Source organism: Urocampus carinirostris, chromosome 1 (genome assembly GCF_059441175.1).
Source record: "Urocampus carinirostris isolate Australia breed hairy pipefish chromosome 1, RoL_Ucar_1.0, whole genome shotgun sequence".
Taxonomy (NCBI): Eukaryota; Metazoa; Chordata; class Actinopteri; order Syngnathiformes; family Syngnathidae; genus Urocampus; species Urocampus carinirostris.
In genome coordinates, this window is record NC_142349.1 from 5,592,582 (window position 1) to 5,610,866 (window position 18,285).

General features: G+C 39.7%; 1 protein-coding gene across 1 annotated transcript in view; it reads left to right on the forward strand.

Annotated features, from left to right (window-relative positions):
* Positions 1–1,109: 1,109 nt before the first annotated feature.
* lrrc24 (leucine rich repeat containing 24) overlaps positions 1,110–18,285 on the forward strand; it is a 322,288-nt gene continuing 305,112 nt past the window's right edge. The window contains exon 1 of the mRNA XM_088348354.1: positions 1,110–2,122. The gene's annotated coding sequence lies outside the window, so the exon portion shown is untranslated. The remainder of the gene's footprint in view (positions 2,123–18,285) is intronic.

Here is an 18,285-nt window from a genome sequence, read left to right on the forward strand (position 1 = left end):
TATCTCTGATCATTATTTAGTGACATTTGAGGTGCTAACTAAATGTAAAGTTAATAAAGCTGAGGGATCTAGCGGACGCAATATAAGCACTGGCACAGTTTCTGAGCTCTTTGAACTCCTTCCTGGAGCAGTTGCGTCCTTTCCTAAATACAATGGCTCGATTGACTCACTCATGAATGAGTTCAATACCACCCTGACTAGTGTGCTGGATTCAATAGCGCCCATAAAACTAAAATCACGTCCTAAAAGACGCACACCTTGGTTTACTGAGGAAACTAGAACCCTTAAAAAAGAATGCAGGAAATGGGAGAGAAAATGGCGCGCTACCAAGCTTGAGGTTTTCCATCAAACCTGGTGTGACAGCTTGTTAAAGTATAAAGCGGCCCTTGCCTCTGCAAAATCGGCCTACCTTTCGAAGGTGATTGCGTCTCAAAAGAACAACCCCAAAGCCCTTTTTGACACTGTAGCATCGCTTACAAGGCAACAGCCTATCGCAGACAGTTCGACACACTCTGCTCAGGACTTAATGGTCTTCTTCACTAAGAAGATTCAATGCATACAGGAAGAAATTGCAAAAGATATTGTTAGTACCACACGTATTAAAGGACTGAAATTTACAGATGCACGACAGGGTGGCTGCCCTGGGAAAATGGCCGGTTTTAGTGAACTGTCACTTGATGATCTCAAACAAGTGGTGAATGCGGCCAAACCGACAACTTGCCAGTTCGACCCGCTCCCAGGTTCACTTATTAAAAGTCTTTTTAGCGTCCTTGGGCCTTCAGTTCTAAATATTATAAATACATCACTCTCCTCAGGTGTAGTTCCAGCAGCTTTTAAGTCCGCCGTTATTAAACCCACACTGAAACGACCCAACCTTGATCCAGAAATATTAAGTAATTACAGACCTGTGTCAAACCTACCTTTCCTCTCTAAAGTACTCGAAAGAGTAGTGGCACAGCAGCTGAATGCTTTCATATCGGAGAATAACCTTTTTGAATCCATGCAATCAGGATTCAGGGCTAACCACTCTACTGAGACAGCTCTGATCAAGGTAACAAATGATCTCCTAATGTCAATGGATTCTGCCGCTTCATCACTTTTGCTGCTGCTGGATCTTAGTGCTGCTTTTGACACAGTGCGCCACAATATCCTACTAGAACGGTTGGAAAAATGGATTGGTCTCTCAGGAGCTGTCCTCTCGTGGTTCAAATCCTACCTCTCAGATAGGACACACTGTGTTAAATATGGTGAAACGACATCTGAGCCCTTTAATGTTACCTGCGGTGTTCCGCAGGGTTCAGTGCTCGGCCCCCTACTTTTCAACATTTACATGCTTCCGTTAGGTGATATTATTCGCAAGTACAATATCAGCTTCCATTGCTATGCAGACGACACTCAACTATATCTTCCGTTGGAGGAATCTTCCACACTAAACTGTGGAAATTTGGAGGCCTGTCTCACTGAGATAAAAGAGTGGATGTCACTCAACTTCTTGCGTCTTAACTCTGAAAAGACTGAAATGTTAGTCATTGGTCCTTCTAAATGCCGGGACTTATTCTCAAAAACTGCTGTGAACATTGACAAATGTCACATCACACAGAGTGACTCAGTTAAAAATTTAGGTGTCATATTTGACCCTGAACTATCCTTTGAGATGCATGTAAAACAAATTACTAGAACTGCCTTCTTCCATCTTCGCAACATTGCTAAAATCCGTTCAATACTGTCTCAGTCTGATGCGGAAACATTAATTCATGCATTTGTTACCTCCCGTCTCGATTACTGCAATGCACTACTCTCCGGTCTCCCGAAGTCCAGAATCAAGTCTCTTCAGCTAGTACAAAATGCCGCAGCGAGGCTCTTAACCAGGACAAAAAAGTACGATCACATAACACCGATTTTGGCTAACCTGCATTGGCTCCCAGTTAGCCAAAGATGTGACTTCAAAGTTCTCTTAGTATTGTACAAAATCATACATGGACTTGCTCCCTCTTATCTTTCAGATCTGATCTGCCACTATGTCCCGGGCCGAAGCCTACGATCTGAGAGTGCTGGTCTTCTGATGATCCCGAGAGCAAAGAAGTCTTCTGCTGGTTCGAGAGCGTTCTCCATCCGGGCACCGGTGCTGTGGAATGCTCTTCCCCCTGAGATTCGATCTGCAACCTCAGTGGAAATGTTTAAATCTAAACTTAAAACTCACTTCTACTCCATTGCATACGAATAACCTACTCCTCTTGTCGGTTGAAAATAGTTTGTGTAATATAGTGTAACAATCTGTGAAGCCCTTTGAGACTCTTCGTGATTTAGGGCTATACAAATAAAAATGACTTGACTTGACTTGACTTAAATCACTTTTTAAGCTGTAAATGTCTGTTTTGAATGTAATTTTTTCACACACATACATATATATATATTTATATAGAGGCGTTGGCACGCCGGCTGGGTGGTTAGCGCACAGCTCCACAGTACAGGGGTTCAGGGTTCAAGTCCAGCTACTGCAACCTCCCCGTGTGGAGTTTGCATGTTCTCCCTGTGCCTGCATGGGTTTCCTCCGGGCACTCCAGTTTCCACCCACATTCAAAAAACATGGCCAGTCCAAATTGTTCCTAGGTGTGAATGAGCGAGTGAGTTGTCTGTGTCTGTGTGCCCTACGACTGGCTGGCAACCAGTTCAGGTTGTCCGCTGCCCACTGCCCGAAGATAGCTGGGATGGTCTCTAGCACCCCCACGACCCTAGAAAAGTTAAACATGGATAATATATAGATGTATAGAGGCCCATTTCCAGCAACCAGCAATCCAGTCTTGTAAAACTACAATGTGTTTGCTAACAGCATTAGAAGGCTAATGGATGATAAAAAAAAAATCTCTGTGCAATGGTGTTAACAGAGCTGAAAAAGGTTTAGCTGGTTAGATAAGCTATAACACTGATCTTCCTTTGAGATAGTCAAGTATATGGAACATATCACTTGTGTGGTGGTTGATAGAAAATTCTGAATGGCCAGAAAAAGATAACTTAAGCGTGAAACTCGACAGTCTGTTCTTGTTTTGGGAAATGAAGGTGAGAAATTGCCAAGAAACTGAAGATCTCCTACAACGGTTTGTACTACTCCCTTCAGAGAACCGCACAAACAGGCTCTAATCAGAGTAGAAAGAGAAGTGGCAAAATAACAAGTACATTAGAGTCTTTAGTTTGAGAAATAGGGGTCTTGCAGGTCCTAAACTACCAGCTTTTTTTATATAGTACCCACCAAACACTAGTGTCAACATCTACAGTGAATAGGCGATGAGATGCTGGCCTTCTAGGCAGAGTGGCAAACAAAAAGCAATATCTGAAACTGGCCAACAAAAGGAAGATGTTAATACGGGCAGAAGACAGTCATTGGACAACTCATTTGATAAATAAATTACACTACACTATTACACTATACTCCAATTTACTCCCTGCGCCTCTAATAATTATAAGGCGTTTGAGCCTCTTGTCATGTGGTCCTCTTACATGTCAATTTTTGTAGTAACTATTTATTGCGCCCCAGGACCAAACTCGGTTTTCTTAAATGAATTCTCTGAACTGTTGTCTGACCTAATAACCTATGCAGAAAAAATAACAAGTATGGGATACTTGAGCATTCATATGAATTCCCCACTCAGTTCACTCACTGTTGTGTTTTGGTCTCTAATTGACACATTTGGTTTTAATCAACTGATCACTCTTGCTGCTGCTGGACCTTAGTGCTGCCTTTGACACTGTGCACCATAAGATCTTACAAGACAGTTTGGAAAAATGGATTGGTCTCTCAGGAACCGTCCTCTTATGGTTTAGATCCAACCTCTCAGATAGGACACACTGTGTTCGATATGGTAAAATTACATCTTAACCCTTAAAGGTTACCTGTGGTGTTCCACAGGGTTCAGTGCCTGGCCCCCTTCTTTTCAGCATTCACATGCTTCCATTAGGTGATATTATTCGCAAGTTTATTATCAGTTTCCATTGCTACACAGATGACACTCAACTTTATCTTCCGATGGAGGAATCTGTCACACTAAACTGTGGAAATTTGGAGGCCTGCCTCACTGAGATAAAAGAATGGATGTCACACACTTCTTGCTCCTTAATTCTGAAAAGACTGAAATGTGAATTATTGGTCCATCTAAATTTCGTGACTTGTTCTCAAAAACTTCTCTTAACATTAACAAATATAATATCACCCAGAGTTACTCAGTCAAAAATTTAGGTGTCACATTTGACCCCAATCTGTCCTTCCAAACATACGTTAAGAATATTACTAAAACAGCTGTTTTCCACCTTCACAACATTGCTAAAATTCGTCCTATGCTGTCCCAGTCCGATGCAGGGATTATAATTCATACGTTTGCTGGTCTACTAGTGATCCCAAGAGCCAAGAAGAGAACCACAGGTTCCGAGGGTTCTCCATTTGTGCCCCGATGTTGTGGAATGCCCTGCCCACTAAGATTCGATCTGCAACCTCATTGGAACTGTTTAAATCCAGGCTTAAAACACACTTCTATTCTGTACAATATGAACAACCTATATTTTATGTTCACAATATCTGTCGATTATTTGTAACATCCATTGCAGCCTGGTCATCCTGGAAGGGGGATTACCTCATGTGCGGTCCCTTCTCAAGGTTTTTGAATTTTTCCTTGCCCTCATGTAGGTTTTAGATCAGGGGATGGTGTGATAACAGTCTGTGGTTTGCAATAATCTGTCGTCTGTGCAGCCCTTTGAGACTCCCTGTGAGACTCCCTGTGATTAAGGGCTTTAGGGCCCGGTCACACAGCCGTTTGCGTCTGTATCGCGGGTAAAATTTTGCGGTTTTTTTTTTGCCCGTGGTTGCCCGCGATGGAAAATGCGCAAAATTGGCCAACCCGCTGTTCATCGGTGGTATGCCCGCAAAACAGACGCCGGCGACTGTTCCGCTTCCTCATCGCGTCATTTCCGCGTCATTTTCTCGTGTGGACCACGGGTATAAAAGCTGCCGAGCCGGCGTTATGCCGAGAAATGCATCCCTGCCGAGATTTGCATCCCCTCGCTACTACAACCACTTTTACCTCGTTTTATCTCATTTTTATATCACTTTTAGGGAATTTAATGGCGAACATATAACCAAAACCACTTCGTCTTGCATTTGTTGGGAATGTAATACAACTTAAACCATTCCGTCTTTGTATTTGTTGTGAATGTAATCGAACAGTAATGCACGCCGTATACAAATCACTTTTGAGCAGGTAACATGTTTATTTTGCCTTTTTCTATTCAAATCGCTCGTATTGAAACTGTTATGCACTCTACCATAAAGCTTATTTCTGCATAATAAGCTTTACGGTAGAGTGCATAAAAGTTCTCAAAAGTGATTTATATACGGTGTGCATTACCGTTCGATTACGTTCACAACAAAAACAAAGACGGAAAGGTTTAAGCTGTATTACATTCCCAACAAATGCAAGACGAAGTGGATTTGGTTATATGTTCGCTATTACATTCCCTAAAAGTGATATAAAAGTGAGATAAAACGAGGTAAAAGTGGTTGTAGTAGTGAGGGGATGCAAATCTCGGCAGGGATGCATTTCTCGGCATAACACTGTAGAAATCATAACCGCTCAAGAAACAGTCCCGTGAAGATCAAGATTTCAAGCTATGGCACCGAAGAAGCCAATATGTTATTATTGTAAAAGTTTTTCATTTTTATTTTATTATCTTTTTATGAAATGAAAAGAAATGTCAAGAAATAAAAATGGATTAAGACGAGGTCACTACGGTGACGGGGATCCATGTTCACCCCTTGACGTTTCGAGCACAACTGACGTGTGCTCGGCAAACCGCGCTGTATATACGCGGAGAAAGGCGTTTGACCGTCACACGCGTAACACGCTAATTTCATGTAATAACACCGCGATACAGGCGCAGAACGTGCTATTACCGTGCTCCACCCACGATTACCCGCTGAAATTTTCCGTCCTACCCACGTGTAACCACGCCCTGGCCGCGGCCAGAGCACGTCGTTCCGCGTCATTGCCTCGTGTGTACCACGTGTGCCGCCCGCGGTTAACACGTGGTCTAAAGTTTTGAGCAGCGCAAAACTTTTTTGCGCGGCCAACCGCGTGTGAATTTCCGACCGCGTGTAAAGCACTGCTGTATCTCGTCTATATGGCGATCTCAAAGCGTCCAACAGCGTCTGCTTTACGGGCAGAAGTTTCTGGCCGTGATTCAGCCTCGATACGCCCGTGAAAGGCTGGGCGACCGGGTCCATACACATAAACGTGACTTGACTTGACTATTACACTACAGACACTTTAAACTGGACCATATTAGGACTTCTTGCACTACGGTCACTTTCAACTGTGTTTTATTTTTATTTGCCTCAACTCATCTCAAGTTAATCTTGTATTTTTATCCTTCAATACTTTTATGGATACATGTATATAAGTTCTTAATTTCTATTTTTACACTGGCAACTGTGTGGATCGCACAGTAATAATTTCATTGTGCAGTGAAATGTGGTTCTTTACTGTGCATATGACCCCAAACTTTTAAACGGTAGTGTAGATTCTCGTTTGAATTCCTTAAGTGCATTTCAAGCGGAATAGATGTTTTAAGTAGACGATCCCAACTAACATCAGGTAGTGAGTGATGTGCCAGTTTATAAACTGCATTGACATAAATGGAATTAATGATTTTAAACAGGAAATGTCAGCTCGATATCAGGCTCCATTTTGTGCTAGCATGTTTATGACCTTAGGAGTTTGTTAACCACGAGTGTAAATAATATGAATATTCAAAGTGATATGCCGCAGGACTCTTGACCGAAGCTCTAATTGTATAAATTACTGAAATATTGTTGGAACAACCTGCCAGTATTCTGCCTGTTATTGAACATGTTTTAGTTGAAAGAGAGAAAATAAACTGGCGTTTGGTTATCTAAATTGGATGATAACCTTTTGGCCTTTTAGCACCATCTAGTAGTAAAAAAAAGTTTAATTAATTAGACAAATAACATTGAATCAAACCTTAAGCAAAAATGCATTAACTATTACATAAACTTGCAAGTTTTAAAATATGTGTATGTCGATAAATTAACATTTAAATTTACATAAAATTAGCCACATATACCTTACATAATTGTCTGCCATCTTGCTCCTACAGGTAACCAAAAAACAAAAACCTCGCAAATGGCTGGCCAAAAACAAAGAGAATAAAAATGGGGCAGTTGGGTTTCTATGAGTCTCCGTATTTCGTATTCTTCCTTGAGCATTGTAACACTCGTTTCCAGTTGCACTACATAATGTAGCGATACCTAAGAGTCAAATATTACACTTTAATCTCAGTGGAGCCCTTTCTCGTTTAGTGTAGTATTTTCTTTTCTTCCACATGTAAAAACTGATCTGGAGTTTGTTTGGGGGGTTATTTTTATAAAATTTTTGGATGGAAAACTTAAAAACTCAATAAAAATTGTGAATTAAAAAAATGTTAGTGTGGACCATGCTGATTTGTTGTCATAATAATTATTGATGTTTTGTTTTAATCTTATTTTCTTTGGCTTCAAAAAAGATATTTGAGAACCGTTAAATATTTTATCAGCGGTTTTCTTGTGGAAAACCTAATTTCTGCCCATCCTCACCCCATGTAACTCGAGTTTGAAACCACTGGTCTAAACCAACAACGCCATGTTATGCTACAGGGGCCTTCAGAACTTGTGTTGAAGGCCTCCCGGCAGATTCCCGAGTCTGGCAAAAAGTAATGGCTAAAATGTGATAGGTCAAATGTTTCGATATGAAAGCACACATCCAAAACTAGAGCAATAGATGAAAGGAACTGACAGATAACCTGGAATTATGGACAGAATCCAATTTACATCACATGATTCAGATATTTCTTTAGATCAGTAGATAAGTCTTTGCAGGCCTTGAGGGCCCACTTCTGCATGTTACTTAGCTTAGCGTAACTTAGTCACCTGCGGTTTTAATATACAAACAAAAGAACAGTTTGAGCCATTTTTGGAAAAGGTGTTCCTGAGCTGCTCAATGACTTTACGGTGACCACATGCATCCTGGAAATCTGTGGGAAAAATATATTTTAGAGTTACAGGAAATTACTTTGAGCTTCAGGTTGAAGAAGTTCCAGTCCATTGCCGCAATGGTGACCCAGACAGTTGCAGCCAGTGCTTGCATGTTGGGGGGTATTCAGTCTGACTAGACAGGAGTTATTTCCGATGTAATTATACACTTTTGTTTTGCGCGCTGTAATTTTTGTCTGTCACCCCTCTCGAGGGATATGACAAGGGTAGATAGATAGAATTTTTGTCTGTGGCAAAAGGTACAAGAACGGCTCAACTGCTTGTAATATTTTGCATTTGAAAAAACAATTTCGTTTTGGAGAAGCATATATATATATATATATATATATATATATATATATATATATATATATATATATATATATATATATATATATATATATATATATACTGGACTGTCTCAGAAAATTAGAATATTGTGATAAAGTTCTTTATTTTCTGTAATGCAATTAAAAAAACAAAAATGTCATACATTCTGGATTCATTACACATCAACTGAACTATTTCAAGCCTTTTATTATTTGAATATTGCTGATTTTGGCTTACAGCTGAAAAAAACTCAAAAATCCTATCTCAAAATATTAGAATACTTCCTCAGACCAAGTAAAAAAAATAATTTTATAACAGCAAAACTAAATCAAACATTTGAAAATGTCCATTGATGCACTCAGTACTTGGTTGGGAATCCTTTTGCAGGGATTACTGCATCAATCCGGCGTGGCATGGAGGCAATCAGCCTGTGGCATTGCTGAGGTGTTATTGATGCCCAGGATGCTTCGATAGCGGCCTTCAGCTCATTTGCATTTGTAGGTCTGGTGTCTTTCATCTTCTTCTTAACTATACCCCACAAATTCTCGATGGGGTTCAGGTCAGGGGAATTAGCAGGCCAATCAAGGACAGTGATGCCATGGTCAGTGCACCAGTTACTGGTGGTTTTGGCACTGTGGACAGGTGCCAGATCATGCTGGAAAATGAAATCCTCATCTCCATAGAGCTTTTCAGCAGATGGAAGCATGTAGTGCTCTAAAATCTCTTGGTACACAGTTGCATTTACTCTGGACTTGATGAAACACAGTGGACCAACACCAGCAGCTGACATGGCTCCCCAAACCATTGCTGACTGTGGGAACTTCACACTGGATTTCAAGCAACTTGGATTTTGCTCTTCTCCAGCCTTTCTCCAGACTCTGGCGCCTTGACTTCCAAATGAAATGCAAAACTTGCTTTCGTCTGAAAAGAGGACTTTGGACCATTCTGCAACTGTCCAGTGCTTCTTCTCCATAGCCCAAGTCAGACGCTTCTTCCGTTGTCTTGAGTTCAGAAGTGGCTTGACCATGGGAATACGGCTATTGTAGCCCATTTCCCGGACACGTCTGTGAACTGTTGCTTTTGATACCTGGACTCCAGCTTCAGCCCACTGTCTTTGAAGCTCCCTCAAATTCTGGAAGCGGCTCTTCTTCACAATTTTGTTAAGGCTGCGGTCATCTCTCTTGGTTGTGCAGCGTTTCCGGCCACATTTTTCCCTTCCAACAGACTTTTTGTGGATATGCTTTGAAACTGCACTCTGTGAACAGCCTGCTCTTTGAGAAATTTCTTTTTGTGTCTTACCCTCCTGATGGAGGGTATCAATGATGGTCCTCTGGACAGCAGTCAGATCAGCAGTGATTTAGTTTACTGAACCAAGCTGAGTGTTTTTAAGGCTCAGGAAACCCTCGCAAGGTGTTTCGAGTTAATTAGATGATTCAGGTGATTAGTTGAATAGCCTACTTGTATACTTTTTCATGATATTCTAATATTTTGAGATAGGATTTTTGAGTTTTCTTAAGCTGTAAGCCAAATTCAGCAATATTAAAATAATAAAAGGCTTGAAATAGTTCAGTTGATGTGTAATGAATCCAGAATGTATGACATTTTTGTTTTTTTAATTGCATTACAGAAAATAAAGAACTTTATCACAATATTCTAATTTTCCGAGACAGTCCAGTATATATATACGTGTGTGTGTGTGTGTATATATATATATATATATATATATATATATATATATATATATATATATATATATGACTTGTGAGAGACAAGAGACAGAACTAGAGGAGTGGAACTGAGCAAGCATGAGAGAGTACTCGGTTGGTTTGGACACATGGAGATAATGGATGAGGAGCGAACAGAGCAGAAATAAATGGAAGGAGACCAAGCTGAAGGCCGCGATTGAATGAATGAATGAATCAATACTTTATTCGAACATTAAAATAAAAACTGAACAAAATCAATAACTCAAAAACAAAATAATATTACATAATATGTTCGAAAAGGGGTAGTCAGAAGCAAATGCTTATATTCCCCAACCCTTCATCTTCCCTATTAAACACACCAATTATATAACAATTGTGATACTATTAATAATAACAGTTATGATATAAAAACAGCAACAATAACACAAAGTTAATCATAGTTCTACACGCACTATTCCCACTTGTATCACTCATACCCGATATTCTTCATCTCTGTATTCCGCCAGGAATGTTTTTTTGTATTTAAATTTGAACAAGTAAATAGTTGGACATTGTTTGATCTCGTCTTGCAACCCGTTCCAGAGCTTGACTCCACACACACACAGACACACACATACTTCTCCTGGTGGTTCTCACCTTTGGGATCATGAATTCACTACAGCCCCTTAAGTTATAATTTCCTTCTTTCCGAATGAATAATCAATGGATGTTTTCTGGCATTATGTTTCTTTGCAGTGAAAAACTTTACTAAATCATCTATTTTTAATCATTTGGACTGCAGGAATAAAATATTAGTATGATCTCGATATCCTATCCTGTGTATTTTTCTAATTGCACATTTTTGGAGGATAAAAAGGGGCTGTAGTGAACTTTTGTAATCATTGCCCCAGACTTCTGCAAATAATATTGTGTTATGAGTGCACTGGATAAGCGGTCGAAATGTAGTGGAAGCTAAAGCTCTTGTTGGCGATAGAAATGAATGGAAAGGTGTTGTGAAAGGACAGTGGGATGTTTGGACGTGTTCTAAGGGTAGGGCAGGGCACCTGTATGATACGGCACGGGTAAACCAGTAAAAGCTGTCTAGATAGATAGCTAGATAGCTAGATATCTAACATCTCTTCTTATCTAATTCTTCTCTTTTAAGTATTCCATGTTTATCACGTAATGCCATTTTTAGTCTTGTTGTCAGCAATGTGAACTACGTTGTTATCAACGACAATGATAATTCCAATCCCAATATTGTATGTTCACTAAGGGACACTTTTTAAAGAAGACACTTTTTTGGGTTGATTGGGCAGGTTGTAACCCAAATTCTAATAACAACAGCCTTGTAATAATAACAATACTTACACCATAATAATGTTCTAACAACATAATAACGTTATGACACTTGTTTTAGAAATGCATATCAAAATATATCCGTATTGCGTTGATGGTAGTACTAGTCATTGTATTGATAGCATTAAAAATCTGGTATAAAACATCCCTAATTTTCCGGTCACAATTATATTTTGCATTTTTGATCGTTTGTCCAGTTTTCCTTTTGGTTTCTCTTTTCAGACAGATAGCACCTATCACCAAATCTACAAAACGCCCATAGCAATTATGGATTGTTGGCTCTAAAGCAGGGGTCGGGAACCCATGGCTCGCGAGCCAGATGTGGCTCTTTTGATGATAACATCTGGCTCGCAAATCTGGCTCGCAGATTTGGGTTTAAAAAAATTATCGTTTGTTTAAATGCATCCATCGATTTTCTATTGATCATGTCTTGTGCAGAGTTGCAGTTGCACGAGCGATTGTCTATTTTAATTGGATGATAATACCCTATGTTGGCCGTTACTGGGGGCACAGGTACACGCCCCCTTTAGCGTCCATTGGCACTTGGCCGTTGGTCATTAGCTCAAAGCTAACTCTTCGACGGAGAAGATGGCGAAACGAAAAAAAGATGATGAATATCGTACATTTCAGGACAAATAGACCGAAGAATTTGCCTTTGTGAAGAGGTATGCCTAATTTGCAATGACAAAATTGCATCGATGAAACAGTCGAATGTTAAGCGGCACTTCGACACACGCCATGCCTCCTTTGCACGGTCTGCTTTTGCACAGCAATGTGCGCTGGTTGTCAAGAGGAAAGGTGCTCAGCCGTTTTACGGCTTGCCTCAACGAAATACGGATTTTTCTTGAAATGAAAGGCAAAGAGCATCCTGAGGTAGCGAAAACTGAGTGGCTCCTCAAATTCTATTATCTCGTGGATATTACCAAACATCTAAACCAGCTCAACGTTAAAGTGCAAGGCGTTGGAAATACAGTGTTATTCCTTCAACACGCTGTGTTTGCTTTTGAAAACAAGCTGGAGCTCTTCATCAAGGATTTTGAAACAGGTCGCTTACTACATTTCGAAAAACAGAGTTTACAGAGGCATACACAACAAGTGAGCCCACTCAAAACATCTCCACCAGCTAGCTGGCTTCACATCCGGTCTCCTCCACTCGTTCAAAGCGCGCTTTGGAGAATTTCGTGAGCACTGTGGTCTTATTAAGTTCACCACCCATCCTAACGAGTGTTCACTGAACACAGCCGACCTGAGTTGCATTCCTGATGTCTCCCTGGTAGATTTTGAAGCAGAAGTGGCTGACCTGAAGGCCTCAGAGATGAGGATGAGCAAGTTCAAATCACTGAATGAAAAATTGGAAAGAATTGCACGACAGAAAGTGGAGTTGGCGAGCAAGCACATGAGGACAGAAATGGACAAACTTCAACCCAAAGACGAGCTGATTCTCAAAGCTTGGAACGCGCTTCCAGTCACATACCACACAATGAGGCGTGTGAGTATTGGTGTATTGACAATGTTTGGATCGACGTATTCATGTGAGCAGTCATTTTCACATCTCAAAAACATCAATTCCAACCTACGATCACGTTTAACGGATGAAGGCCTCAATGCCTGCATGAAGCTTAAACTCACCAAGTACCAACCAGACTACAAAACCATCAGCAAATCCATGCAGCACCAGAAGACGCATTAATGGTGAGTATTATAACATCATTTTTTTTTTGCCATCACGGAGTCTTGGCTTTCCCGACGCCGCATTACATCACCGGCTCGAACGAGACGAAGACTCCGGTAAAAACAGGGGTTGGAGACTACGCGCTACAATAATAGCGGAACCATTGACACACACTGCTCATTCGATATGGAGTTTCTAGCTATGTACCGGGAGAGTTAACTGTGGTCTTTGTGTTTGCTGTATACTTTCCACCGCTAACAGTTTCACCAGATGCTAACGTTAGCATAGCGCTAAATCTCCTGCCCGCTGCTAAACAGCAGCTTGCACTACCCCAACGGAGCTTTATCGTCGACGGCGACTTTAATCGGGCATGTTTATTGACTGTACTCCCAAATCCATTCAATTGTGGACTCCCAAATCCATTCAATTGTGGACTGAGCAATTCGGAAAAACGCTGGACTATGTGTAATGTAAGATCAAACAGTAATGTAATGTAAGATCAAACATTCGGTTGTAACTCTGTTTGACCCTCACAACCCCCGAGGACAACAAAGTCAGTTAGTTCTTTGTTCCTTTGTGTCTTTGTTTAAGACATATATGTTTCCTTTCCTCACTGTAAATGTGGAACTGGAGTCGTCCAATTTCGTTGTCACAGCATATCCCATGTTGTAACAATGACAATAAAGGCATATTCTATTCTATTCTATTCTATTATTCAAAATAATAAATTAAGACGCTTGTTATGCTTACATTTAATTGAATTCAGTCTTAAAATATATTATATGGCTCTCACTGAAACAAATTTCCAAAAATTGTGCTTTTATGGCTCTCTGAGTCAAAAAGATTTCCGACCCCTGCTCTAAAAGGGGCGAGGTTAGCTTTACCTGTTCGGTTTTTATTTAGATTATGTTTAGGATGTCCGGAAGACATTTCTTGCTATATGTGTTTTATTTAAATGAAACAAAAACAAACATTGTTTAAATGCATGACCTCTTTCTTTAAAAAAACACACACTTTGAAAAAAAGGGATATATGTGATATACTTAGAAGTGTGTTACTTATGCTCGTAATAAAGTCAAATTCTGTATAATGTTTATTGATCCACAAAATAAATGTCCTTTTTTAATTAAGGAGTTGCCTGGTGTTATAATCCAATAAACACATTTAATTAACACCTGCAGAACACTTTTGGCTCCCTTTTTTTTCTTGCTGAAATAAGGTGCTTTTGAAATAATTCACCACAACGGAGTTGTTCTGACGCTTTGTAGTCACAATATGTCGCGTAACTTCATCGTACTCAACGAAGGCATGATTATTTTTCGTGATGCCTTTCTAAGGGATGATAACTTGGCACTGGAATTTTAACTCATTACTGTACTTTTACCAAAACAGAAATTGAATGCGATTTATTAATGCACAGACTCGAAGATCGATTCAAGATAAACAGCCGTAGACTAAAATACTAGTCGTGAGTCAAGATTTTTGTTCTTGTCTAAGAAAAACAGAAGATTTTTAAGGGAAGAAAAGTGTTAGTCAAATGCATCATCGTGGATGACAAGAGATCATGGTAGAAGATTAAATACAAAACCATCCGACTCCCTTATAAGTTGAGATAAGGTGTTGAAGATGAGAAATTAGGAAAAGTTGAGGGTAATTAACAACATAGATCTGTATTTGATGAAGAATGACGAGTTGTCTTTCCCAACAACTTGATACCAGAACAACGTCAACTACTTACTAGTCCGACAACTAAACGATGACCGTGTATGTTTCAAAGGTTTTTTTGGATCGAAGCTTGTCAAGAATGTATGGGATAGGTCGGTATTAGTTGACGGTGTCCAGGCATGAATTTGCAGGTAAAATGCCTAGATCCGATAACAAATTGTAATGTTTTTTTTCCAAAATACGGATTGATTTTTCGTGTATCTCGTCTTCAAAACCCGTCTGAACCCATAAAGTACACAGATCGATTTGTAGTTGGATCTCCTTCTTGCTCCTCCACATGAAACACCCAGTACTAGTTTTTAATTACCAGGAGCAGGAGAAGCCTCCTGATCCGACTATGCGTACACCAAACATAGCCCTTTTGTCCTAACTACGTGACGACATCATGACTGTAGGCATACGTAGTAAACAGCGGACGAGACTTGTAAACAGTAGAGAACAACAATAACTAAAACCTAAAAGCTTTACTATTCTACAACTTCGGCAATGACTTGCCAAAAGAATATTGTACAGCCGTCAGATGAAGTGGCTCACCTTGTCGGCAAGTACAAAGTGAGGTATTTAGAGAGACTGAGCATAGCATTAGCACTGCTAGTCAAGTCAAGTCAAGTCATCTTTATTTGTATAGCCCTAAATCACGAAGAGTCTCAAAGGGCTTCACAGATTATTACACTATATTACACAGACTATTTTTCAGCCGACGAGAAGAGTAGGTTATTCATATGCTATGGAGTAGAAGTGAGTTTTAAGTTTAGACTTAAACATTTCCACTGAGGTTGCAGATCGGATCTCAGGGGGAAGAGCATTCCACAGCACCGGTGCCCGGATGGAGAACGCTCTCGAACCAGCAGAACACTTCTTTGCTCTTGGCATCACCAGAAGACCGGCACTCTCAGATCGTAGGCTTCGGAACGGGACATAGGGGCAAATCAGATCTGAAAGATAAGAGGGAGCAAGTCCATGTATGATTTTGTACAATACTAAGAGAACCTTGAAGTCACATCTATGGCTAACTGGGAGCCAATGCAGGTTAGCCAAAATCGGTGTTAACTACCGACCTATACAGTTTTCCTCCTGAGATACACACACACATACAAACAAATTTTCCAGGCATGTAAAAGAACAGTAAAGCGCAGGGCGTTTCCACCTTATAAGGATATCACTTTTGAGCATGTTGAAAATATTTACTTTGAATGTTTGACTTCTGCTTTATCCATTTATAATTCTTTATTTTTTATTTGGTCAATTTTGCTCAGTGAGCTTCATGGTTGAGCACATAACAGTTTTCAATACATGTGATATTCGGAAGATGACTGTTTTGAACCGGCGGTTAATTGGAATAAAAGCAGCTCGTTTACATAGTAAGAAATGGCAACAGTAAGCCACTAACGTTAACCAGTTAGCACGAGCTAACTAATTATATCGAGTGTCTCCGACATGACTTGTACCTACTTAAAAGAAAATTGTTTGAAAATAATTCAAAGTACCTTGTAAAAAATGCTCACTGCAAGTCCTGGAATAATTTTGGGGCTACGAGTCCCTCTATTTGATTTGCAGATAAACATTGCCCTCTAAGATGGATACAATTCAAATCGATCCAGAACCTTGCCGGTTGGCACAGCCCAATGCACAGCAGTAAATCACCATTGTAAAAAGTTGTGGTTATATTTTTCTGTCGTTATTATTAATGTTTGTTTCAAAATAACTCCTCATTCAACTGCTATGTTCTGAGTTTCTTCTGCCGTCCATCATGGCTCTCATTCTGTCAGGGAAATCACAAGCGAATGGTCGAATTTTGTGTTCAGTGTTTTGTACTTCCAATGTGGCCATATTTAGTCCAAATAGAGTCACCTTTGTTTTAAGTAATCTATGATGTCAAATGTAATACAAAAAAGAAAAGTTATTTATATTTGGGTTATGTTTACCCTGTCAAATACTGTATGAAATGAGTCTAAACTGTTTAGTTAATATGCAATGATTTCCCGAAAAAAGAAGTCGAGGTATTTCATCTGTCCGTTACTGGTTTGACAACAAGTCCACTAAACGAAGTCAGCAGGGATGGGCTCCAGGACCCCCGTGATGATAAATGTCTGGACAATGAATAAATGGATGCATTTTATATGTCTCTGGTCTTTGGTATGTCCTAAATACCGCGTTTATGTGTGTGCATGTGAGTGTGTGTCGATTGAAAGTTAACTCATCAAATCCGCTTGTCCTTATCTGTTAATCCCTGTTTATGAGATGAGCGTAATGAGTTTGGAATGAGGCGCCGAACTGAATGACATAGCGCTGAATTATTTCGTGAACAAAATCTTTGGAACGGATCTTATGGGCGCATTCTTCTGATTCAATACAGTCAAAAAAAATTGTTGTTCTCCTCACTGACTTACTGGAGGGACCCCAAGGTTGTACGAGTAATACGTGTGTAAATGGTAATAGGAGAGTGAAATGGTCCAAAAAGAAGAAAAAAGGAAGTGTATTCTTTAGGGGGCTTCCCACAGCAACTGTGCAGTGGTGCCAGTCTTGCAATGGCATCTAAATAGAAAATCTCCAAAAGCCAATTAGCGGCCACTCTGGACACTTTGAAGTCGGTCAACGGCGAGACCCAAAGCTTCCTTTCCACATTACAGAGTCAGTTTGCGGTTGTTTTCTCCAGGGAATGAACAATACGTGCCTTGAGCAATGCCTGTCTCAATCCATAAATCCAAAAGGCAAAGTACAACGGCTAACAAACAAAATGGACACAATTGTGGGGCAATTCTTCCACACTTGGTCTCTTATGATTGATACATTTAGAGCTTTTATTATTGACTTCATTAGGTCGTACCTAGGATCTTAATTACATCAAGTACCGTTTCTAGTACAGAGTAGGGGTGATCTTTGGAATTTTGGTATCGATCCAATACAAGCAAATACGGTAGTATCAATCACTACAATACAATACCGATACTTTTTGCTTGTAAATGTCATGATCATTAAATAAATGAACACGCCCCCTTGAATTGGTTTGGATTAAAAAAATAACAGAGCACATAAGGTTTTAGGCACTAAATATTTTACAATTTAAGTCAATAACTACAATTTAAACTACAATGGTAAACAAAAAATAGTTGGATACATTTCTATCACAACTGTTTCAGAACAAAAGCCAAGAGAGTCAAATAAAGAAGCAGCAATGTAACAGAAATTCAAATATAACATTGTCAACATGTCAAATATAACTTGCACTGCACAATGTTTAGAAAACAATGTCAGAATGTGCAAATGGTATACACAACAATACAATTTCAAAATAAAGCCACAATATACACAAAATATATATTTAAAATATATAAAAAATCAAACCCTTGTATTTCAATTGTTTCAGAGCAATAGTAAGCAGTCAAAGCAATAAGATATGCAACGAAAAGACCTTTTTGGCTCTGTGCCATAGTGACAACTGA